A 24143-nucleotide genomic window follows, 5' to 3' on the forward strand; every position below is an offset into this window, starting at 1 on the left:
GATCAAAACCACATGGAGATGGCATAGCAGAAAGAATGGAAAACCTTGTCCCCTGTATTGGTGGTGGTTTCTCTTTCCCCTGCTTTAATCTTAGAATGCTATACAAAGCAAAAACAAATACTGAACAATCTGCCTCCAGATATTTTGTGATGTGGAATAAAATCAAGGTCTATCTTGTTTGGCTACTGTAGTTGAGATTCTGTCATCTATAGCCAATTGTAATTCTGGTACAATAGTCTAGTTTTCTCTCTGCCTGTGTAGATATATGGGCTTCCCTGGTAGCTCAACTGGTAAAGAATCCATCTGCAATGCAGGAGACCCAGATTCAACCCCTGGGCTGGGAAGATCCCCTGGAAAAGTGAATGGCTTCCCACTATTCTGGCCTGGAGAATTCCATGGACTGTATACAGTCCATGGGATCGCCAAGAGTCAGACATGACAGTAAATTTCACTCTCATGTAGATATATAAATTCTAACACTGACAACTATATGAAGCAGGTAATATTAGCCTTCAGTTCAGTTCAGTTGCTCAGCCATGTCCAACTCTTTACGACCCCATGGACCGTAGCACGCCAGGCCTCCCTGTCTATCACCAACTTCCGGAGTTTACTCAGACTCATGTCCACTGAGTTGGTGATGCCATCCAACCATCTCATCCTCTGTCCTTCCCTTCTCCTCCTGCCTTCAATCTTTCCCAGCATCAGGGTCTTTTCTAATGAGTCAGTTCTTCACATCAAGTGGCCAAAGTATTGGAGCGTCAGCTTCTGCATCAGTCCTTCCAATGAATATTCAGGGGTGATTTCCTTCAGGATGGACTGGTTGGATCTCCTTGCAGTCCAAGGGGCTCTCAAGAGTCTTCTCCACCACCACAGTTCAAAAGCATCAATTCTTTGGTACTCAGTTCTTCATAGTCCAACTCTCATACCCATCCATGACTACTGGAAAATCCATAGCCTTGACGAGACGCACCTTTGTTAGCAAAGTAATGTCTCTCCTTTTTAATATGCTGTCTAGGTTGGTCATAACTTTTCTTCCAAGGAGTAAGTGTCTTTTAACTTTATGGCTGCTGTCATCATCTGCAGTGATTTTGGAGCCCCCCAAAATAAAGTCTATCACTGTTTCCATTGTTTCCCATCTGTTTGCCATGAAGTGATGGGACTGGATGCCATGATCCTCATTTTTTGAATGTTGAGCTTTAAGCCAACTTTTTCACTCTCCTCTTTCACTTTCATTAAAGAGACTCTTTAGTTCTTCTTCACTTTCTCCCATAAGGGTGGTGTCATCTGCATATCTGAGGTTACTGATATTTCTCCCAGCAATCTTGATTCCAGTTTGTGCTTCATCCAGCCCAGCATTTTGTATGATGTACTCTGCATATAAGTTAAATAAGCAGGGTGACAATATACAGCCTTGACGTACTGCTTTTCCTATTTGGAACCAGTCTGTTGTTCTATGTCCAGTTCTAACTGTTGCTTCCTGACCTGCATACAGATTTCTCAAGAGGCAGGTCAAGTGGTCTGGTATTCCCATCTTTTGAAGAATTTTCCACAGTTTGTGGTGATCCATACAGTCAAAGGCCTTGGCATAGTCAATAAAGCAGAAATAGATGTTTTTCTGGAACTCTCTTGGTTTTTCAATGATCCAAAGGATGTTGGCAATTTGATCTCTGGTTCCTCTGCCTTTTCTAAATCCAGTTTGAACATCTGGAAGTTCACGAATCATGTATTGTTGAAGCCTGACTTGGAGAATTTTGAGAATTACTTTACTAGCATGTGAGATGAGTGCAATTGTGTGGTAGTTTGAGCATTCTTTGGCATTGCCTTTCTTTGGGATTGGAATGAAAGCTGACCTTTTCCAGTCCTGTGGCCATTGCTGAGTTTTCCAAATTTGTTGGCATGTTGAGTACAGCACTTTCACAGCATCGTCTTTTAGGATTTGAAATCGCTCAACTGGAATTCCATCACACAGCCGCCAAATATTAGCTTTAAAAAATTATTTATTTGACTGTGCCAGGTCTTAGTGCAGCACAAGGGATCTTTAGTTGCACCATGCAAACTCTTGTAGCATGGGGGATCTAGTTCCCTGACCAGGGACTGAACCTGAGCCCTCTGCATTGGGTGCATGGAGTCTTAACCAATGGATCACCAGGGAGGTCCCTAGACTTATTTTTAAAAGAGAAAATAGGTTCAAGTAAATACAGTGAGCTAATCTTGGTCACTCAATTGGAAAGTGACCTGGGATGTACGTCTAGGTCTGTGGGACTCAAATGCCCAATGCTCTTTTTCATGTACCAAGTGCCTTTCTCTAGTTCTTGGACTGACAGGGGAAATGCTCCTCCAAGCCTCTTTTTAAAGCACACATTGTTACAAGACCTGAAGCAGCAGCATTAACACGCACTTGTTAAAAAGAAAAATGAGTTAGCTCAGATCCTATTGCTTTTCCTGATACTTTTCCTATTTGAACAATTGTTTTCAATCCCTGTCCATCTGCACACAGAGCTGCAGCTATTCTATCTGCATTATTTATTATTCTGGTTTTTTCAGCTAACAACAATATTTCTTGATCTTTCTTTATATCTCATATTATTTGAAACAAAAAAAAAAAATACATTCTCTAAAATGATGCAGAGGAGGGAAATCATATGTGCTATCAAAATCCCACAAAGTTTGCATTTTGGTTTTTCATTTCTGCATTGGGGTAATCATAGCATGTGAATTTTATAGTCGGTCATTTACACTGAAAATTATATTGTGTTATCCACGAGCTCCATGAGGACAAAACTTTCTCCATGTTTTTGTTCATCATTGTATCACTTGTGCTTAGTGTGGTAATAGTAAAGCTGACTCAATAAATATTTGTTGGCTGGAAAACTATTTCTAAATACTCTTCATACTTAATATACATATGCCCACATAGTGTTCCTTTTAGTGGACACGCCTCAATTTACCTTCTCATAATTATTGGCTACTTATACTGTTTTCACTTTCTTGCTCTTATGAAAAATATGTTGATGAAAAGTTTTATGCATGTAGTTGTCTCTGCATTTGTACTACTGGCTTAAGATAGAAGAATCTGTGCCCAGGGTAAAATCACAGGGGCAATGATTTTTTTAACAAGTCTTTATATGCATTTTCTGGAAATACTTTTTAAAAGAGAGCAGTTTACAAAGGCAGTAGCAAGGCAGCAGTGTCACCACACTCTCACCTGCCCTGGTTTTTGTTGTGGCTATTCACTTAAGCACAAGAATCCCTCAATCAATTAACATGCTTATATAACCTTAGTTTAGTGTCACAGGCATTCTATGCCAAAGAAATACTCATTAAAATAATTTTGGTCATGTCTTTTTTATTATCTGATGCATAATAAGCACAAGTGCAATTCAACTGTATCTCAGCCTCTAGCTTCTATGATTGAGCTATACATGTAAATATCAGTTGTAATTATCACAAAACTATTATTTTATTGTGTAGCTTTTTTGAGCATCATAATGAGAAAGATGATTTTTATACGAGACACTATAATACATCCTTATTTTCCTACTAAGTTGTTCAGTGAATTTATCCCTATCTCTATATATTTCTATCTCCCTGGAAATTCCATTCCCAAGGAAAGTATGTTTTTCATGCATATTTAAAATTAATATAGACCAGAGGCTTAACTAAAACTACAGAGATCTCTGGACTAACAAGTAATCAAGACAAAGTACTGTACTTTTATGAGCTATTTGTCAAAGTCCAAATAATTAACATTGTTAAATGTTCTAAAGCAGGCAATGTGTCAGGTATTTGAACTGATATTTTCTTAGAAAAACTTCCTAGGCTCTGGCCATAGGAACAGTGAATCTAGAGGTAACTCCTGGCTCTAAACAGAATTATAAATTAAATGACTTAAGGTATCATTCTAAAGTATAGTGGACTATGAAGGGTGTTAAAGGAGATCAAAGTACTCTTCAGCCCAGTGGTCGCTAAGCATGGCTCTTGCTTTTCTTCTGAATACTGTGACTGGTAGCTACATGTGGGGTGTTTACCTGCCCCATATCTGCCTTTGCCCAGGAAGAAGGCGGGGCTGCTGCCTACTATGACCCCATGGAGGAGGTACTTGGCTCTGGAGCAATCCTACTTTCAGGTGTTGCTGGGATGAGGACGGTCAAGAGTGTTGAAAGAGCACTTAGCAGTCCCTTGAGCCATGCAATCATGGCTTGTTCTAGAACCGCAACTGGTCCCATTCAATGTTCAGAGGGCATCCCATTACCACGACCTCCCAAGTCCCCTTTAAGACAGCTGTGCTCCATGACTCTAAGGCCACTGCAAGTGTCAGCTGGGAGACACCCGGCAGGCCTTTTAGTCCACCCCATGCATTCACTTTACTTTTGCTTTTAATTAAATTCAAAACAGTACCCCAAAAGTACAGATCTAGCTTCCTGTCTCCCCCTAAATCACAGCATCTCCCACTCATTTTTCCAGTTAACCACTGTGGCCAAGATGCAAGCATTCTTCCAGTCCTTTTTCTACTCATTTGCAGATAGATACGCATGTATGTATTGCATAAACAGTTTCATACCATATGTATTGTTCTTCGACTTGCCTTTTTTTTTAAGCAACATATCTTGAAGAACTTTCTATGTTGGTTCATACAGATTAGCTTACTGCTTTTAACTTAACTGATGGAAAACATCCCAGAGGCGGTCAGCAGAAATAGCTAAAAGAGTTGTGACCCCGAAATCAGACAGTCAAGAAAGACATCAGAATCCAATTCAATCCCCCTCCCTTAATTTTTATACAGGAAACATTTCAAACATACAAAATAGTGGAAACCACAGGCAACACACACATAACATTTCACTAGATTCAAAAACTGTTACCACTTTCATTGGCTGTTGTTTTAATATCCGCTGGAGTTATGTGGCTCTAAGTTGAGAGGTATATGAAAAGAAGCAGGATTCATGAAGTCCCAAGGTCTTAAGAATTATGAAGAAAAGACAGTTACAAATTATAAGAGCCAAAGAAATATAAAATTTTCTCAAAAGTGCATGTAAGTGTAGATTTCCATGAGTAAAAGGAAGAATTAGTAATCTAGGGATGTGGGCTAGAAGGCTACCCCTTCTTGGAATTAGGGAGTGATTAGCATAAGTGTAAACAACATTTAGTGAGTTCCACCCAGACACATTTTTCTGGGAGCTATGTGTCTTCAGATATACTAGACAAAACCCCCAAAGACATGGGATGATATATGCATTTTCTTGATATGTAGAAAGAAGAATCACTCTTCCTGTCTACAAATTCTGATCTTGTGATGGTCTCGAAATCTTTCCCTTTAAGTTCACTAAGAGAGTAATCATCTGCCTAGAGAGTAGGCATCTTTTAAAAAAATTTTTATTGGAGTATAGGTGCTTTATAACGTTGTGCTAATTTTCACTGTACAGCAAAATGAAACAGACATACATACATCTCCTCTTTTTTTGCATTTCCTTCCCATTTATGTCACCACACAGCATCGAGTAAAATTCTCTGTGCTGTACAATAGGTTCTCATTATTTATCTATCCCATCCATAGTATCAATAGCATAGATAATGTCAATCTCAATCTACCAATTCCTCCCACTCCCCACCATGGGTATCTTTTTATACAAAGAAAAACTTAAAATTAAATAGAGAAATGGAATATTATACAGGAATAAAATTGGATGTAATATAGCTATACTAAGCAATCTGAATAAATCTTAGAAATATAATTTGTAGTGAAAAAGAACTGGTTGCAGAAGACCTCATAGAGTGTGACTCTATTCTTATAAAGCTCAAAAACTAGCAAATCCAAACAATATATTGTTTAGGAATACGTACATGTCTTGGTTAAAAAAAAAAAAAAGCAACTTTTTAAACGAATGCATAATTTAGGATAGTGATTACCTTGAAATGGTTGGGGGATGGGGTTAGGATTTGTAAGCCTGTGGCATCATCAAAAGCATCGGTAATGTTCTATTGATTAATAATGTGGTAGATTCATGTATTCATTTTATTATATGCTCCCAAGTTTATATAGATGTCACTTACATGATTTTGTATGTATCAAATATAACATAAAATTTTTTAAGTGAAAATAAAAACCAGACTTACAAAACAGAGTAACAAAATGTGTAAAGTTAAAGCCTAAAGAAGAACTAGGGTTTTAAATTTATAACTTTAATTAATTGAATACTCATTTTGGACATGCAAATCTCTGAATAGTTCATACAAAAAAATACCTTGAAAGGCACCAAACTACATTTAGTACATCATCCAAATGTACTGTTCATCTAGCCATTCCTTTAGTGGCATTTAATTTTAATTTTTAGCCAGTCTAATACACAGGAATAAGCATTCTTAAATGTATTTCTTTCGATATGTGTGCAAGCATATGTGGGGGATGGGTAGATACCTAGATATTTAAAAATGGAGTTGCCGGGTCAAAGAGTAAAAAGACAGAAGTTGAGAGTCAGGGAAGTTAAATATAAACTTCTGTTGTGGGGGAGGAGGGAAGGAGGAGAAATTGGAGGAAGATGGTCAAAAGGTAAACTTCCAATTATATTACAGGATAAATACTAGGGATATAACATACAACATGCTAACTACCGTACAATATACAGAAAAGTTGTTAAAAGGGTAAATCCTAAGAGTTCTCATCACAAGGAGAACATTTTTTCAACCCTTTTCCTTTTGTTATGAGATGATGCCTATTAGCTGATGATGCCTATTACCTGTTGTAGTAATCATTTCCCAGTATGTGTAAATAAAACTATCATGCTGTATGCCTTAAGCTTATACAGGGATCTATGACAATTATTTCTCAATGAAACTACAAAACATGCAAAACTCAGAATCACATAGCCAGCAAGTATCGAAGTCAAAACTAGAAACAAGGCCCTTTCGGGGGCTCAGTGATAGACCTATTGCCTGTTACAGGAAACACCTGTCTCACCAAGGCAAGTGCCCCATTTAGGCTGAGATTCGACTCTTCCCCCATCCTATTTATCCAGCTTGCAGGTGAAGCACAGTATTGATTTCAGAACCTCAGAACACAAGTACTCCCTGTCACAAGAGGCACAGAATAGGGCTTTGTCTCCCGGGAAGGCAAGACGGTTTCTTATGGAACTGACTTAGCGCCAGTGGCAGGAAGAGAACTTCTGCTGAGCTGAGTCAGAACCCAGAGTTCTTGTCCCATTTTTCACAGTACTGTCCCTATGGCCCATGGAAGTGTCTCTTTATTTCTAAGAGCAGATTTTGCAATGTTAAGTGTTCAAAATGGAAATAATTATGTTACTGAAAATGCTGTTTGCAGGAAAGCACAAAGGCACATATAGAGTCTGTACCCAAAATGAAAAGAATGGATGGGAAAAATAGAAAATGTCAAAAACCAACTGTGCCAGTCAGAGTCCCTTTCTTCCTACCTGAAATGTTCTCTGAAATTAAATATATATATATAACAAACACACCACCCCAACACAGGTAGTGGCAACAACCAACCCCACATACTAAATTAGTGCATGTGATTAAAATATTTAAAAACATTTCCTAAAATTTTTCTACCTTAGGGGTTACCGAGTTTCCCCAAATATCTCCTCACTTTGAATCAGAAACCAAACAAGAAATACATGTTGTATTTCACTGACACCACTTAAGTCTTTTAATCTATGTTTCTTCCCCCATCATTTTTAGTGCCTGCTACTTTTTGAGGAAACTGGGTCATTTGTCTTTTAGAGTTTCTCACATACAGGATGGGATTTTCTTCACATGCCCCTAGTAGTGTTAACACATTCCTCTATTCCAATAGAGGAATTCTAAACTGGTAGTTCAGTTTAGAAGCTTGATCAGATTCAGGTTTGCTCTTTTTTGGCAAAAATGTGACATTTGCAGTATTTTTGCAGCAATTGCATATAATGTCTAGTGATCTTTTCTATATTAGTAGCTGTTGATGACCATTGCCTTGATACATTTTTATTAGAGTTATAGAAAATGCTGATATTCAAATTTTGTCATTTCATTTGCTAGAATAATTTCCTCATCAATTATTTAGTTATCCTGAGATACAGTGTGTACAGCTCATACTTGGGTTTCCCAGGAAGCAGAGTTCTCGAGACATGGGCTGTTTGTGTATTAGTCGCTCAGTGTGTTTGACTGTTTGTGAACCCAGGGACTGTAACCTGCTAAACTCCTCAGCCCATGGAATTCTCCAGGTGAGAATTCTCCAGGCAAACTTTCCAATCCAGGGATCGAACCCAGGTGTCGAACCTAGGACTCCTGCATTGCAGGCAGATTCTTTACCATCTGAGCCACCTGGGAAGCCCCACAGGAAGCATGGTTCTAGGGAAAGCTAGTGGTGGGGGAACCTGAGACAGTCAGTTCAAGGGAGCCTCATCCCATAGTCTTGCGGCTTCAAACATCTGATTAAGTGATTCATTGTTACTTGATTTCTGAGAAGTGATATGAACTGAGCCTCAGAATAGTTCATCCTGGCAGAAAAGGAGGGAATACTTAGTTATCAGCTTCTATCCCCTCACTGGTCCACAGTCAGATCATGAAAAGCTAACTCACCCACCCCTCAGGGTGCTGTATGTATAGACAACAAGATCGTTTTCATGGATTCTCACACTAGTATTAACAGGAAATCGCTGGAGTGGGAGGTAGGAGATGAGGTCATTTGGGTTGTTCCTGCATGAAGCTGGAAAGAGTCCACCTAGAATTTGTTACTACAGCAGTGGCTAGAATAAGAGACAAGTGAGAGATATAATATCTAAAATGGTACATATAAAGTGTTAGATACAGTCCAAAAGAGGCAGATAAAATATGTAATTCTCTCTTACAATTTACCAGCTCTCAAAATAATGAATTAGTTCCACTGAATCTGCAAGGTAACCAACCAATTAGGGCTTTTTGGGTTTTTAAAAAAGTATTCTTATGACTCTCATATATATATATTTATATATATTTGATATGTCTCAATTCATTGCAGTCATTTTTGTTATTAATGCTCAAATTTATCCCACTTTGGCCAGTGGGTGCTTCTATAAGTTGACTTCTTATTTGATTTCATGTGAATCTATTCGTTTTTGATAGCTTCCTTGCTTTCTGAATTGATAAGATACTCCCAGTCTTATTTGGGGTACTTTTTGCCTTTAATCTAAAATAAGTCACTTCTCCAAATAGGTCTAGTTCCTTTCAAAGAAAAATGGTATTTAGAGACCACAATCTGGAATCTAAGAGTGCTTAATCCTGCCAGATTGGTCACTATTCAGTGAACATTTTGAACAACAGACCTTGGGAAAAAAATTTAAGAAAAGTATAAGTTCTAAATGACAATTTCAGTTCAAATTTAATATTGCTTAGCTTTGATCTTATATTTATCTTTTATATTAAAAGATTTGTAAGAACATTAACATAAATTATTACTAACATTATGATTACTAAAAAGCAGTTTATGTTTTGTTTTTTAGCATTCTCTTTATCCTCAAGGTATATTCCTAAGGCATATAGAACCAAACAATTGTGAAAGTTACCTGATATAATTTCCCTTTATATGGGTAAACCACCAACTTGATACCTGTGTTCCTTTTGCTGCATTTTGCTTTTAAAATGTTTAATTTTTCATAATCATAAAAATTTACGGCATCCCAGTCAAATCTACAAAACAAGATAGAGTCAGAGAAGTTTAGCGTCTATTCTTTACTTTCCAACTCGCTCCATCTCTCCCAAATTTAATAATTTATCTTTCCACTTAGAAAATACACAAATGTATGTGTTCCTGCTTTCTCAGATTAACAGCAAGACACCATATTCACCATTATTCATCTTGCCAGCACTATGTTCCTGACAAACTACTGTTCATCTTTTTAAAAACTGTACTGTCCTGTAGATGCAATCTACTCACTTCTTGGAATAACTTGTTGATAGGTACTCCCCAAAGTCTAAAGGGTAAAGAATCCGCCAGCAATGCGGGAGACCTGGGTTCCATCCCTAAATTGGGAAGATCCTCTGGAGGAGTGCGTGGCAACCCACTCCAGTATTCTTGTCTGGAGAATCCTCATGGACAGAGGAGCCTTGGCCAGCTAGAGAAAATGGGGTCTTAAAGTCAGACAGGACTGAGCGCGCGCACACACACATACACAGTCTAAGCTAAATGAAGTTGAGTTCTACTTATTCCATTACTTCTGGCAAAGGTTAGTGTAAGGGAGGAGGGAAGGGGAGCTTGCCAATCAGAAGCAAATCTGTCTTGACTGAATGAAGGTATGATCTTACCATGAATTTTTTTTTTTTTTTGGTGGTAAAATACACATTAAAAATTGACCATTTAAACCATTAAGTTGTGCAACCAACATTTTTCAGAGTTCCAAATTGAAACTCTTCACCCATTAAACAAGTCCCCCAAACCATCGCAGGACCTTTAACAAGACTAAATGAAGACGCACCTGCTAGCCAGTTGCAGGCTTGGGCACTAGGATTCTGCCTTTCCATCTGAGCAGGGATTCCAGTGGAGACTAAGCGAGCTCTCGGTTAACGCTCCCGCCCTCACCTATTGTCCCAGCGGGAGGAACCGGTATTTCCGGATTGGGGCCTCAGACCCAGTGATCCCGGCTAAGGGTGAGGTTGGTGGAGGAGGGGAACGGAAACTAATCATAAAAGTTAACTTTCCATCAAAATAATTAACCTGTTTTCCCATCCCCCTCCCAACAAAAACACCCCGGCGCAGCCTCCAGCAAAAGTTGCCAATCGAACACCCACAATGGCCCCCAACCATCGTCCGCTGGTTTTTGAAAAAGTAGAGACGCTGACCAGTTCCTTGCCCACACCCATGGAGAGGATCGAAAAGCCGACCAGGTCAAGACTAAAGAAAGCAGCACAGCGAATTCCACTCGCCCTTGGGCGGGAAGAAAGCTCAGCGGTAGTTTTGCAGAGAAGAAAAAGGCCAGACCAGTGAGCGCGCGGGCTGGAGTGACCAGGCGGGCAGCCCCTGCGGCCGTAGCCCCTACCCCACCGCTGGGGGGCGTGCGCGAACCTCCCCCGCCTCGGTCCTTCCAGACACCCCAAAGTAAAGCTGCAAGAACCTGCGTTTCCCTCCCCCGGCTGGCACGCCTGGCACCCTTGGGGGCTCGAAGGAGGCAGGCAACAGCCTCTGGCCACCCGAGTCCCCTCCGGGCCGCCGCCCCAACCCCCCTGCCCCCACCCTGAATTTTTTTTTTTTTTTTCTTTCTCCCAAACCTCCAAACAGGAAATAGCTTGAGTCACAATAACACACGGGAGCGGCGGCCGAGGCCACTCGCACCCGCCCATTCCCCGGGCCGCCTCCAGTACTCCGGCTCCGCCAGGCGCCGCCGGCGACGCGCTGGGAGCGCAGGGGACATCGGCCCAGCTGTCGGCGTCGTGTCGGAGGCGCCCAGAGCCGCCTTCACCCTGAGCCCGACCCCGACTGCGCCAACTTCGGCCGCCACCAGCTTGCAGGCGAGTACCCTCCTCCCTCTCCCTCCGGACCAGCGAGCGCCCGCGGGCGTCCCGGCACGGCCCTCCGCGGGGCTGGGAGAGCCGCCCCCAGCGCCGCAGCCGCGCTCCGGCAGCGCCGGGACACCTTGCTCGGTCTCGACTTCGGCTCGGGAGGGCTGTGCGGGGTGCTGGGGGGTGCTCTCTGGACTCATCGTGCGGGCGGAGGAGGGTGGGGAGCGCGAGTAAACGCGAGCTGAGGTCACCCCACGTCGCTGTAGATTCGGGGTATACTTTCTTGGACAGTAACTTTTTTCTCCCCTTTCTGGGGATGCTTAACTGACTTTTGCCTCCCCGCTCCCTCCAGGGGATGACAGTCACAGGGTTCTCCTGCGGAATCGTCTAGGAGCGGGGCGGCTACAGGTGCCTGCGACCCTCTTTCTTTCTCCTACCTGGCCTGGAGTTCTCGCCTCCAAGGGACGGGCAATGTTTCACTTTCTGTTGAGCTTCTCTTTAACCAGATTAAAAGGGCCTCTGAGTTTGTGTTGCAGCGGTCAACCTTCGCAGCGTCCGGAGGCGGCTTTACGCCGGCCGCGGGAGGCGCCGGCTGGTTGAGCGCAGGTGGGGGCTGCCTGCGGGATCCCCGCCTCACACCCGGGAGCCCGGAGATGCTCGTCAGCCTGCGCAGCCCGGGAGCCCCGAGCTCCCACCTCCGCAGAATTTTGGAGAATTGTTTTTTCCCACTTTCTGACCCATTTGTAAGGGAGGGGCCGAGTTCGTCTACGTGCTGGGCGTTGTCAGTCTTCCAGGGCTACATCGCAAAGTTCTTCTATAGGGAGCTCGGTCAAAATTGAGTTGGACATCTTTGTGTTGGAGAAAGGCCACTGAATTCCAGGCATTCTTCGAGGTTGAGCAGGGTGTTTTCAAGACTGTTCTGAAGTCGGCTTGAGGGCTTTCTGCGAAACTACCTCTCGGGCAGCTCTCCCGATCGCCTGCGGCTGTTTTCCAGTCCCGGGGGTGGGTGCGGTTTCTTCGTGCGCTGGGTGCAGTGAGACCTTCCATCTGGTTTCTCAGCGCGTTTTTACGAAGGTTGTGAACAACCCTCCGCGTTTCCCGGTGAGAGGACCGTGGCTCTAGAGCGGTTGGGTTAATAGGCTGGCTGCGTTACTTCAACCGCCCTGGGGCCTTGCTGCTGTGAGTGTCGTCCACGGTCCAGCACCAGCTGGGGGCATGTTGAAATATGGGATTTCAGAGCTACCTGGCCTGCTCAATCAAGGTCCTCAGGGGATGATTTGAGTATTATCGCTTGAGAAACACTGGCAGAAGATTTGTTGGGCTGAAGTTTTTTTGTCCAGTTTAAAGAATTAATTACAGTATATTTCCCTACATTTCCATCCTGTCCTATTTTCGAATCTTCATTTTCCCAGACCAGGACAAACACACTTAACAGCTTTATGGGCACAGCCCCTCCACCCCAGGGAGCTAGGCCCCTTAAGCAAGATTTGGACATGTGGTTAGTACACTAGCTGTGTGTTTTTTGTTTCTAGATACTTTTATTATTATTGTGATAAAATACAACATAAAATTTGTCATTTTAATAATTTTTTTTCTTCTTTTTTTTTTTCACCACACTGTGTGACTTCCTGGTTCTTAGTTCCCTGACCAGGATTGAACCCAGGCCCCAGGCGATGAAAGCCCAGAATCCTCACCCACCACCAGGAAATTCCTAACTGTTTTTAAGAGGACAATTCAGTGGCATTAACCACTGTCACCATGTTGTGCAACCATCACTGCTCTCTTTTTCCAGAACTTTTTCCTTGTCCCAAACAGAAACTCTGTACTTATTACAGAGTTTCTGTAATATTACCCCCCTCTTCCCAGCCCCTGAGCTTCTGGCTACTGTTAATGACATTTTCTGTAGGGCACAGAGAAGGTTGAATAGCAATGTAGAGTAAAAGTAAAATCATGTTTACAGAATATGGATAAACATTTGGAAATTCCTGGGTTGCTGACCTGATGGACTTGGCACCGAAACTCCAGGTTTTTAAAATGCATGTACTTTCTTTGGAGGGAGACAACCTGAACCTATGAGGCCTTCCTTTTTGGTGTGACTGGAGCACTTCATTTAACTGGCTTTATTTTGGGTGTCCTGTTTATATTGGGCTTAGTTTTTTTGTTTTTTAGTAGTGACTCAAACTCATTTTTGAAAGTAGTTGGAATAAACCTTAAGAAAAAGTATTGTTGCTTGGGGTATATATAGCAGGAGATCACAGCAAGACTTCAGAGAGATTTGAAATGATTTTCTAAAAGACCCCAAACTATTTGAATTCTGCTTTAATGTTAAGTGAGTCTAATGGTCCAAGGACATTGTTTCTGGTTCTAAAAATGTTTGTATATAATTTGGGAAAACTTTGTTGTTGTTTTAATTGAAATATAGTTGATTTACAATGTTTATTAGTTTCAGGTATATAGCAAAGTGATTCAGTTACATATATTCTTTTTCTGATTTTTTTTCTATTATAGGTTATTGCAAGATATTGAATATAGTTCACTGTGCTATACAGTAGGTCCTTTTTGTTTATTTTGTATACAGTAGTATATATCTGTTAATCCCAAACTCATAATTTATAGAGACGCTTTGTAATAATGAATGTCATCCTCTTGCATCTGCTTAAAATGGTCCAGGTTGTGATTTGAGGACATGCTTTTCATTGAGAACAGAAATGTGAATTAGCAAACTAGTAAAAATGGTTTCATTCATGATCTAACAAAGACACTGTTATAGATCAAGAATGTGGTTCAGAATACATAAGTGATCAGAGATATTGGGAAGATTTAATACTACACTTTCTAGACTTTGAAACAAATAAAAAGGTGAGCCCAAACTGAAATAAATTCCAAAAGAGCAAAGAAATCAACAGCAAAGGATTCTTTCAATGGTACTACAAGGCCTCTGATTAGTTAGATCATACTTGGCTTCATTTTAGGCATTAGGATAACTAGTCCAGCTCCCAGGAAAATCAAATCATGAGCAATCTCCTTTTTGAGACCAGTCAGCAGTGCTACCTCTGCATATCAACCAGATGGTCTCTACATAGTACCCCAAGATGCTACACAGTGTGGAAAGAAGGGCACAGGATTCAGGTGCAGAAGAACTGGTATTTACTCTGACCAGCTGACAGCCGGAGTAAGCCTCATAAACTCGGAGCCACTCTGTCCCTAAATATAAAATTAGGGAGACAGTTGTCTCTCTCTAAGATTATTTGGTAAGGACTCAAAAGGACCTTACTTATAAAAGTGCTTGTAAACTGTAAAATGACAATAAAAATTTCTTACCTTCATTTGGGAGAAATTTACAGTGCAAAAGAGACAGAAGGAGTCACATATTTGGGGTATCTAACACTTTTTAGTTAACTGAGTTTGTTTGTAATTTTCTTCTAGCTTCAAGGTCATGTTTTTTGTTTTTTTGGTTTTTTTGGCCATGCTGTGAAGCTTGTGGGATCTTAGTTCCCCAAGCCAGGGATTGAACCCACACCCTCTGCAGTGGAAGCACAGCATCTTAACCATTGAATCACCAGGGAAGTCCTCCTCTAGGTCATTTTTTAAAAAACAGTTTTATTGAGATGTAGTTCATATACCATACAATTCACCAATAAAGTGTACAATTCATTGGTATTGAGTATATTCACAGAGCTGTGCAACTATCACCATAATCAATTTCAGAACATTTTTATATCCCTAAAACTAGTACTACTCCTTCCACCCCTTAGCTGACCCCTTCTAATCTCCTGCCTCCCCCAACCTAAATAACCACTAATCTACTTTCTGTCTATAGATTTGCCTATGCTGGACATTCTATATAAATGGAATCATACAATATGTGGTTTTGTTTTCTGACTTCTTTCATTTAGCATAATGTTTTCAAAATTTATCTACATTGCATCATGTATCAAAGCTTTCTTTTTATTGCCAAATAATGTTCTATTGTAAGCGTATACCACATTTTGTTTATCCATTCGTCTGTTGATGGACATTTGTGTTGTTTCTACTTTTTGCCTGTTATAAATAATGCTGCTCTGAACATTCATGTTTTTATGTGGACATATGTTTTCATTTTGGGGGGGTCCGTACCTACAAGTGAAAAACATATGTTAATTCTATATTTAACATTTTCAGGAACTGCCAGACTGTTTTCCAAAGTGACTGCACCATTTACCATCCCATCAGCAATGTGTGAGAGTTTCAGTTTCTCTAGATTTTTTTCCTTAGCCATCCTAGTTGGTGTGAAGTAGTTTTGATTCACACTTCTCTGATGGCCAGTGGTGCTAAACATCTTTTCATGAGCTTATTTATCAAGCCATTCTTTTTTTTTCAAATCATTTTCTAAGGAAAACTAGATAGAGGAAGAGGAAAGTCAGTTTTATTTAGATTCACTAGTTTCAGTGGTCTAGGAAAATACTGAAAATGTAAATTGAGTACTTTGCTCTTCTCAAATTTATTTTGGTTTTGACTCGTCTTTTTATTTGCCTTGAGGCCTAGTACCTATAGTACCTGATGTTCCAAAGGATTTGAGTGAAGAATTAATACATGGATTCTTGGAGGTGATGGGGAGTAAGTAGACAGGGACTTAGTATTGTATGTGCCGACACAATGCCCCTAAAAAATCATGCGCCACTCAAATGTTAATAACGCACCAAAAAATAAATGCACTTGTGCTGATGGTGGACATTTTAAACACTTGAACTAAAATATTGTTTGATATTCTGTTGATTAACATCTGTCTATTCTACTTACTATATAAGAATTTACAGCTCATATTCATAGATTGTAGCTTTTATTAGGCTATCTTTTAAAAAATCTTTTAAAATTTTTATTCATTTTTTTTGTGTGTGTGTGGCTGTGTTGGGTTTTCGTTGCTTGGCACATGTTTTCTGTAGTCACAGCAAGCAAGGGCTATTCTTTGTCGCGGTGTGTGGGCTTCTCGTTGCGGAGCAGAGGCTCCAGGCTCTGGGCTTCCACACTTGTAGCTCACTGGCTCAGTGGTTGTGGTTCACAGGCTTAGTTGCATGTGGAATCTTACCAGACCAGGGATCAAACCCGTCTCCCCTGCATTAGCAGACTATTTTGATTTTATTTTCATATACTTCGAGTAGGCTGATGGGCGTTTTGGCATGAGTTTGTGCATTTCTGTTCTTTTTTTCCCAGGCTGCATGTTAGCGTATTTTCTCTACAGCCATGTGGAGAATCATCTTCATGGTCTATAGTTACAAATGGATCATGAATTTTTAAAATACCTGTAGGCATTTTAGAGGCCCACTATATTGAACTTGGGTTGTGTGTTTGGATCTTTTATTACTGGTGAATGTAGAGAGCAGTAAGAGAAATAGAAAAATCAGCCAGATTTAGAAAATTACTTTCATGTCCTTATTCCTTAGAATAAGCAAATGGAAGTGCATGGTTCAGTAGTCCTCACACACTGACTGTATCTGAATCACCTGGAAGCTTGTTAAAACATATATTGCTGACCACCCCCAAACCCGAATTTGGTTCTTGAGTTAGTCAATCTGGAATGAGACTCTGATAATCTGCATCTCCAATAAGTACCCAGGTGAGGCTGATGCTGCTGGTCTGGAGGCCTCACTTAGAGATCCAGTGAATTGGAGGCATTTGGAAATGGACTGGAATAAGAGTGAGGGAGGGGACAAAGCTAGCGGTGGGCTCCTGCATTCTGTGTGTACAGGAGCTGGATAGAGCCGAGGAGATAGGTGTGACTCAGGAGGGGCATAGACAGGTGCTGGGAACTGGGACATGGGGATTAGTGGGGAGGGGTAGCTGGAAGAGAAGCCTCTGATATGGGGAAGGAGCTGGGAGAGGGTTCTGAGGAGACCAAGGCCAGAGAGGACCCCAACTCCATGGAAACAGGGGAGTGAGGACACACCTCGTCGCTGCTTCCAGAAAGGCCAGTGTTACCAGGTAGTGGGATGGGCTACTTGGGGACAGAGCCAAGTGTGAACTTGCCTTCATAAGATAAGGGATCCCTGTAGGCCTTCAGGCAAAGTCCTGGAGTCATGACTGGCCCCTCCCCATCTTGCCTATTACTGTTAATCATAGTCAACCTAAAATCTGGGGAGCTTTGTAAGCCAGAGCAAGAGCCCTTTGTGCAAGGAGTAGCCATCAAGTTTTAGTTTTCCTCCTCTCACGCCTTTGCCAGCTTAGCTTAATGGCTTAAAATCTGTGCTACCAGGTGTCTAGTCTCCTTAGCATAACTTGGCATAAGCGGATTCTGAGAGTGGGTGCTGACAATCCATGTCATGAAGGTCAGGTTCGCTACAGAAAAGAAATCCGAAAAGGGAGTTAGCCCACTGGTGTTGGGTCCTGTGAAGTTAAGCTGTGTCTCACCTTCCCTGTGATTTCGCAGACTTAAGACTAACATCTAATTTTATTTCATACTTTGCATGAAAGGAATCCTCATTGTATCTGAGGATATAAAGCATCTATCTTGGACTTTGGAACGAGGCCAAAGCCTGCCACCAAAATATTCTGTGTTCCCATCTGGGAGCACCTGCCATCAGCAGAGGGAGAGGGTTTGGTATCCATGGGTGTGATCTCCGCCCAGCTATGCATGTGGTGTGCTGCTGAGGTCAGACCTGGGCAGCTGCCACTTACGTTAGACTCACCTTGGCGTCCTCCACCCCACTCAGCCGGTTGCACAATTTTACATTCCTACTTGGCCCCTGTGGGCCAAGGGTGTGTGATTCCGCTGGTTAATGGTCAGGACTAGACAAGAAGCATCTCTCGGTCTTGCTTCTGGGAGAGATGCTGTTTCAGGATCCCTAGGTCACCTCCAGTTTCTATGATTTGCTAAGAGGACTCAAAGGCTCACCTCTACGGTTATTAGTGTGAGAATACACACAGCAAAATCAGTAAATGGAAGAAGCCACTTGGATCAGAATCTGAGGAAACCAGACACAGGCTTCCAAATGTCCTCTCCTAGGGGAGTCGCATAGGCCATGATTAATTCCAGCAGACCACGCGTATGAAATGTTGCCAACCAGGGAACTTCATTAGAAACTCAGCGCTCAGGATATTTGAGGAGGGGGGACTTATTATGTTGGCATCCTCTGCATAGCACATACCAAAAGTTCAGACTCCCAGAAGGGAAGCAGGTGTTTAACCCAAACCACATTGTTTATGCAAACCGTTCAGGGACAGTGAGCAACCGAAGTCCTGGGAATGGTGGTTGTTGTTGGTCGTTGTTCAGTCGTTAAGTCGTGTCTGACTCTTGGCAACCTCACGGACTGCAGCACTCCAGGCTCCTCTGTCCTTATGGTGGAACCTTCCTTCAATGCAAGTTCCCAGATGCCAGCCACAGACCAACCTTGTCAGCGGGCCTCTTTAAAGGTGTCAACGCATTTGTGCATAGATGGGGATGAGGCTGGTGGTAGAAGCCCCTGCACTTCGTCTGGGCGGGGGGGTGGTTCCATCCATGTAGCTTCAGAGTCCAGTGCTGTAGGAGGTTTTTCTCCCTCTGACCAGAGTAGAAAAGGGCAGAAGTGAACTTGGGTTTTCCACTCAGATCTTGGCTTCAGGATAATGTTACAGATTCCTTCACTTTCAAGGACAGAGAAGGGTGAGAGTGCATATTGGAAGACAGTTCAAAGCCCTGTTCATGCCTGCATTCATTCTCTGCATGCCAGGCCCTGTGGCACATGCTAGGGGTGACTTCCCTGGTGGCTCAGACGGTAAAGCGTCTGCCTACAATGCGGGAGACCCGGGTTCGATCCCTGGGTTGGGAAGATCTCCTGGAGAAGGAAATGGCAACCCACTCCAGTATTCTTGCCTGGAAAATCCCATGGACGGAGGAACCTGTTAGGCTACAGTCCATGGGTTCGCAAAGAGTCGGACACGACTGAGTGACTTCATGAAAAAAACCTTGCCCTCATGAGATCCTAGAGGGAGACAAGTCAGTAAAGAGGGAATTCCATTTCATTGTGATAGGGACATACCAAGGGCCTCAGGTCACCTACACAGGCTCAGTGGGTGTTGGAAGATATGAATTTCGTAATCAGACCAACTTGGGTTGGAGTCACACCTCCAGTACTTATTACTAGTGTGGCCATGAGAGAGTTACCTAGTCATCTGGTGCCTGAGTTTCTTCATCTGAAAGAATTTACATTCACCTCTGAAAGTCATTGTGAGAATGAACTAAGGTAATGCATTTTTAAAATTTTTATTTATTTTTGTTTTTGACTGTGCTGGGTCTTCGTTGCTGTGTGGGCTTTTCTCTAGTGGTGCAAAGCAGGGCTTCTCTCTAGTTGCAGTGCTCGGGCTTCTCATTGCAGTGTCTTCTCTTGTAGAGCACGGGCTCTAGGGTGCATGGGTTTCAATGTTTGCAACTCCCAGGCTCCGGAGCACAGGCTCAGTAGTTATGGGGCATGGACTTAGCTGCTCCATGGCATGTGGGATTTTCCTGGACCAGGGATCAAACCCATGTCTTCTGCATTGGCAGGCAGTTTCTTTACCATTGAGCCACCAGGGAAGCCCAGGTGATGCATTTTAAGGGGAGCACTTATCTCAGTGGCAGACACAGTGAATGTGGTCACTAAACCATGGTTTAGCCACATATCGGCCAGGGGAAGGGTGTGTCGGCCAGAATGGGTGGCATCTGCCATACTTGCTGTGTACAGAGCCTAAGGTCAGAAGATATCTCTAGCCCTGGGCTCATAGGTACACCTTAGGCTGCCTTCTTGCCAGCTCATCCTACCTACTGACCTGGGAATATTCTTTACTGTTTCACTCTTCTGGCTCCTGGGAATATTTTTCCCTCTGCCTGGGATGTCTCAGCTCCTTCCATCAGCCTAAGGAATATCTGCTCATATTTTGAGACCTAACTCAAGCACTTTCTCTGTGAAGACTTTCCCAAGCCAAGCCCCTCGAACAGGCTTATCCACTCTCTCCTGCCTCATCCCTGTTCCATGGTCACTGTGACGCCGACTGCAGTGTGCTGGGTTACAGTTACTTGTTGCTCTGCTAGACTGGGTGGTTCCTGAGGGAAGGGATGGTTTCATATTATTTGTATGTACAGCATCACTCAGAATGTTGGATAGGGAGCAGCTCAGGGGTTGTCCAGGGAGTGAATGAATGAATGGAGTGTTGGGCTGGACCTAGAAATCCCAACAGGATATGGATACAATGTCAGCAAAATAGATGCCTTCAGAGCAGCTGATAGTCTAGAGGTGGAGATAGATAGTAAACAGGTATAATTAGAGAAGTAACTCAAGGGAAGCAGAGTCTGGCCCAGCTGCAGGTGCAAGGGGAGCAGGAACAAGGAGAAAGGGGTGGTCCAAATGTTGATGCCCTGGGTAGTGTGATGTTGTCTGCTGGAGCTTGGGTGGTTGTTGGAGGCTGGAAGAACTGGTCAGGCAGGGAGCCACTCCCCAAGAGCCTGGAATCCTCCAGATGGGAATGGAGAAGTGGATCAAAGGTTACCAGCACTTCAGCTGCCAAAGGGCAGGAAATCTAAGTGGAAACTTGGAAGGTTGAAGTGGTCCAAGTGGGAGCATGGAAAACTGGGGTTGGGGAACATAGTGTTGATTGAAGAAGTGGCACCCAGTGACCTGAAAACTTGTCTGGGAATGGATCTCTGATCTTAGATACCACGGCCTGGGGGCGTTAAGCCACAGACATTTATTACTCACATTTCTGGAGGCTGGAAGTCTGAGATCTGGGTGCTGGCATGGTCCATTTCTGGGTGAGGACCACCGTCCTCGCTTGCAGAAGGAGACCTACTACTGTGCGCTCACACGGCCTTTCTTACGTGCATGCGCACGGAGAGGCAGCCATCTCTGTCTTCTTCCGTATCCCATCATGAAGAACCCACCTTTGTGACCTAACCTAAACCTCACTTACCTTCCAGCTTCCCATCATGATCACTAGCATGCTAGGAATTAGGGCTTTGATTGATGCATTTTAAGAGGACAGAAACATTTAGTCCATAATAACCTGGGCCAATAAATATTTGCTGAGTAAATAATAATCATAGCTAGCACGTAGCACTTCAGATGGTTCAGACCCTAAGTGTTTTGCGTGTATTTTTTAAGTTTAATTTTCACACAACTTTATTAGGCAGGCACCATTATTGTCCCCTATTTACAGAGGAGGAAACTGAGGCCCTGGAGAGGTATGGAGGCTTGCCCAGGCTACACAGCTAATTAAGTATGAAGCTGGGACACATACCGAGGCAGTCCTGTTCTCGAGAACAAGATTTTAACCATTATACCCTGCTGCCTGTTAGTTAGGAAGTAAACTGTGTTGTTATTGGGTATCTGTCATACGCTGATTCCTCAGGAGAGATGCTAGAGATACAAGGATGAATACGACATCTTATCTGCCTTCTAGGCCATCACAGAATGCTTAGAGAAACAGAGCTCTGACTTTTGAAGTCAATGGAAATGTATTGAGGCCAACAGAAACTTGGTTTCACCTTTCTTTTGTAACAACTACACAGAACCATTAGCAAAGGTAAGTGTTTCGCTATTTTAGAATGTATCTGATGGCTGAAGTGCTCACAAAATTACATATATTGTAGGGAGTAGTGGGCTGACTCATCAAATTAGAATTGACTACTTTTACTAGAGTTTCTAATGTAATGACAATAATTAAATGATGGTAATGCACATCCTAAAATTTATCACACTATCAAGATACAATTTGAGAAAGAGTAGGACCACTTATGTAAAAAAGCTTTTTAACTAGAAATAAATATAGATAATTTAGATATATTTTACAGGAAAATTTAAAACAAAGTGAATTAAAAACCTTGTGGTGTTTCAGGATCTTGACTATTAGGGAAGATCATGTACATGCAGAAGCTTAGTAAACCCAGGAGGTAATTTGGTTTTTTTGCCTGGATGGGGGTGTTCAGGGAAGAACCCAGTCCATAAGGAGGAGGATAAGGTGGACAGAGATCCCTAGGTGGGAAGCCAGCTTGGTGATGGTTGGGGTTGGGGGAGAGTGCTTCTTGGAAGGAAGAGAAGGAAGAGGATTTCTTCTTCTATTTATTTATATCTTTTGGCTGTGTTGGGTCTTCATTGCTGTGCACGGGATTTCTCTAATTGTGTCAAGTGGGGGCAACTCTTCATTGCAGTGCTCCAGCTTCTAGGGCACATGTGCTCAGTAATTGTGGCATACCAGCTGCTCCGAGGCATGTGGAATATTCCTGGATGATCGAACCCATGTCCCCTGCATTGGCAGGCAGATTCCTGTCCACTCCCCTGTGCCACCAGAGACATCCCTTTTAATTTAACTTAATTAATTTACTTTTGGCTGTGTGTTGGTTCCTTTTGTGCGGCCTTTCTCTAGTTGCAGCAAGTGGGAGTACTCTTCCTCGTGCTGGTGGGTTTCTTATTGCAGTCACTTCTCTTGTTCTGCAGCCCAGGCTCTCGGAGCATGGGCTTCAGTAGTTGCAGCATTCAGGCTCAGTAGTTGTGGCACATGGGCTTAGTTGCTCTATGGCATGTGGAATCTTCCTGGACCAGGGATCAAGCTCATATTCCCTGTACTGGCAGGTGGACTCGTATCCACCATGCCACCAGGGAAGTCGAAGAGGATGTCTTCTTGCCACAGACTCCACCTTTGGATCCAGTGGAAAAAGCAGATTTGAGAGAGAGGAGGTGAGGGAAGGGGAAAGCCTGCAGCCAAGAGGGGCTTAGAGAGGAGGGCTGAGATATTCTCCTATCTCAGAGGAAGAGCACTTCTGCCAGGGATCAGGAAGAGATGTGCTGTCTGAATCCTCAGATGCACACAGGTTACCCAGGAAGGCACTAGAGCAGAGTGGGAAAGAGTCAGACCTCGGCTTGAATGTTGCCTCTGCCACTTAGGAGCCGTGAGATCTAGGGCAGGTTTCTCCACCCTGAGCCTTAGTTTTCTCTTTGTAAAGGGGGTCAGTAATACTGCCTTCTCCCTGAATTGCTGTGGTTCGAGTTTCATTGCTTTTATGGTTTTTTGTCTCAAATCTGCACTCTTCTGTCTTGAGAAGAGGTTTTATCCAGCCTCCCACGCTCTCAGACCAACAACCATAAGCTTCTTCTGAAGGAATAGAATTTGGCTTTGAGAAGAAGATGGAGTCGTTGCAGCTTTTCTTCAAGTTCTTCTGCTCCTCATGGTCACAGCTCAGCTTGTCATTTGCTTCGGACCTTCCCTCCTCTTTCTCTGTCTTGACAGATAATAGCCCAACGAGCTGCATTTCTTTCTCATGATGGAGTTGCATCATCTCATTTCCTCTCTCGTGAGTGTTTGGGACTACACTTTCACTAGAGGTTTTCTCAATCTGACATCACTAAGATGACCTGTTGACTCTGTTTTTCTGTTTTCTTCCATAGCGTTGGTGAGAATTGATTTTTTTCTCCATCTTGGGTGGTGAGATGCATGCTTGTTTTTGGAATTTTAGTCAGTTCCCTCCTGGATCTTCATGCCTGGTCATCAACATTGTTGACATCCCCTGATTCCAATTTATTACCTTGTTCTCTTCTCCAAGAGAAGCTTATCTCTTTTTAAAAATGTTTTATTGAAATATAGTTGATTTACAATCTTGCATTTTATATATATATATGCTTTATATGTTTTTAAAAATAATTTTAAAAATTATTAATTTGTTTTGTGCTGGGCTGGGTCTTTGTTGCTACACATGGACTTTCTCT

At 42.6% G+C, this 24143-nt stretch overlaps 1 protein-coding gene and 1 long non-coding RNA gene across 4 annotated transcripts in view; one reads left to right on the forward strand and one right to left on the reverse strand.

The window, feature by feature from the left end:
* Nucleotides 1–12445, reverse strand: part of LOC136148601 (uncharacterized) — a 124318-nt gene extending 111873 nt beyond the window's left edge. For all 3 annotated transcript variants that reach the window (XR_010659527.1, XR_010659525.1, XR_010659526.1), the window contains exon 1: nucleotides 11898–12445. This is a non-coding gene — a long non-coding RNA (uncharacterized lncRNA). The remainder of the gene's footprint in view (nucleotides 1–11897) is intronic.
* The window catches only part of TJP2 (tight junction protein 2), a 124166-nt gene continuing 111270 nt past the window's right edge, over nucleotides 11248–24143 (forward strand). The window contains exon 1 of the mRNA XM_065908229.1: nucleotides 11248–11469. The gene's annotated coding sequence lies outside the window, so the exon portion shown is untranslated. The remainder of the gene's footprint in view (nucleotides 11470–24143) is intronic.

This window comes from Muntiacus reevesi, chromosome 17 (assembly GCF_963930625.1).
Source record: "Muntiacus reevesi chromosome 17, mMunRee1.1, whole genome shotgun sequence".
In the NCBI taxonomy this organism is placed as follows: Eukaryota; Metazoa; Chordata; class Mammalia; order Artiodactyla; family Cervidae; genus Muntiacus; species Muntiacus reevesi.